This window comes from Labeo rohita, chromosome 3 (genome assembly GCF_022985175.1).
Source record: "Labeo rohita strain BAU-BD-2019 chromosome 3, IGBB_LRoh.1.0, whole genome shotgun sequence".
In the NCBI taxonomy this organism is placed as follows: domain Eukaryota; kingdom Metazoa; phylum Chordata; class Actinopteri; order Cypriniformes; family Cyprinidae; genus Labeo; species Labeo rohita.
Window position 1 is genome coordinate 44439834 of NC_066871.1, and position 2182 is coordinate 44442015.

Sequence of the window (2182 nt, forward strand, 5' to 3'; positions counted from 1 at the left end):
AACCGGCACGTCTTTTTAGAGCAGCTGCGGTTTTGCTCAAGCTTACAGATAAACAGTGCAGTCTGTTTTCTCCACTGAGTAGAATGAAAAGAGTGAAAGAGAAACTGACGTTTGAAATTATGTTTTCAATATTTTTATTTTAATTGAATGAATTATCAAGATTTTTTTTTTTCAGGTTTTGAAGTTGAGAACAGAACAACAGAAGACAATGGTAGATATAAAACGACAACTGAAACAATTTAAAATAATAAAAATTCCTGTTCAGTTTACATTTTTAAAAGTGGATGAATGATTATAATACTTTGTTATAAATGTGTCTGATAATCAAATAATCTCACAGGCTAATAATATGCGTTATAGAGGATCTCTGATCAACAGTCAGCCTTCAAATGATGCAGGTAATCTTTACCAGCAGATGATAACAATAACGTGAATCATATATTGACCACATAAACACACACATCACTATTACACAGCATACTGTATATAAATATTACGCACATTAGGTTGAGTTTTCTCTCTTCCTGTTCAAACTCCTGTAGCAGCACCTCAGGAGAATATTGGCAACATTAATATCGTCCTTCTAGGGAAAACCAGAGTTGGAAAAAGTTCATCAGGAAACACCATCCTGGGAGAGAACAGATTCACATGTGGAAGAAGTCTGTTGTCTGTTACAAATGTAACTACTGTTGAGAGATCAAAGATTGATGGCAGATCTGTGTCTGTTATTGACACTCCTGGGTTTTTTGATACTATCCTTCCGAAAGAGCAGTTGTCAGTGGAGTTTTCGAAGAGCTTGTCTCTTTCTGCTCCAGGAGTCCATGCGTTTTTATTCGTTGTGCCATTTGGCAGATTCACAAAGCAGAAGGAGGAGATGTTCAAACAAGTGAAGGAGGTTTTTGGTAAAGATGTGCTGAAGCATGTTATTCTCCTCTTCACATATGGGGATTAACATATCCGAGAGAGAATACAGGCAGAGATTGATGGGAACAGGCTTGTTAGTAGAGTCGTTCAGAGCTGTCAGGGTTATCATGTGCTCAATGACAGAGATCTAAATGACAGACAGCAGGTCAGTGATCTACTGCAGAAGATTGATACAATGATAAAGATTAATCAAGGCTACTACACTAATGAAATGTATGAATGGGCACAAAAGACCACAGATAAATCTTTTTGGGAAAAATTTAAGGAATATATTTATGCTGTCATTAACTACCTTCGTGGAAAATCAAAATCTCTTAAATTGTCATTGGACTAATTTATACACAACCAATACCAGCATATGGAAACTGATGAATGAAACAAAATTTGTATGTAAATAATTATGTTCTCTTATGTGTAACGTTTGATTTGTAACTTCTGATTCATTTGGCTAGGTCCATCTTGCTTCATTGTGTTGGGTGAAAATCATTGTTTAAGATATTGTCACGGTGGGAGCAAAGCGACAGACACAGTGGGCGTATTTTTATAATTGAATGGTACGTTGATAAGCCTGCTTTTATTGTCTACAGGAATTTCCCAGCAGTGTTTTAAAAGTTCCCATCATACTTAGATAAAAGACAAAAGTAAAGTTAAAATACAGTACCTTGTGAAAGTTTTTTTTTTCTTCATTCAATCATGTATTTTTCATTCAATCACAGCCTTTTTTAGAATCATGTATATTGTACACTTTGTGTACAGTGCTTGTATTACTGTATTCCCTGGTGAAAAAACAGCATATGCTGTTAGGTATGTTCTGATGCTGGTTTATGCTGGTCCTTTGCTGGTTTATGCTGTAATCAATAAGGTAACACACAGATTCTGGTTAAATGACAAAGATGAAGAAAACATAACCAACACCACACAACCATCTTTGGCTTGTCTAGCTGTTTTAACTTAGCAGCCAAACAATATCTAATGTTAAAAAGTCAAGTGTCCAAAGCACAGCTAAAGCAAACACTGACCACCTTTAATGGTAACATAAAAATGATTTTCTCCTTCAGTGATTGTTTGTTAACATCAGGTGTCTTCAGCAGCTCTGTTTCGGGGGCCTGAAAACACAAGCTTTTGAGCATGATGCCTGTATCATCTCCATGTAAACAAACAAAAAAAAAGATGATGTCATGTGAAAAAGATGACGTCATGTTCATGTGTATTATGTTGTTGAAGGGTGTTTCTTGATCACCAACTACTGGCCTGGCAT

At 35.8% G+C, this 2182-nt stretch overlaps 1 pseudogene; it reads left to right on the forward strand.

The window, feature by feature from the left end:
- Positions 1 to 349: 349 nt before the first annotated feature.
- Positions 350 to 1300, forward strand: LOC127162760 (GTPase IMAP family member 4-like; annotated as a pseudogene).
- Positions 1301 to 2182: the final 882 nt, after the last annotated feature.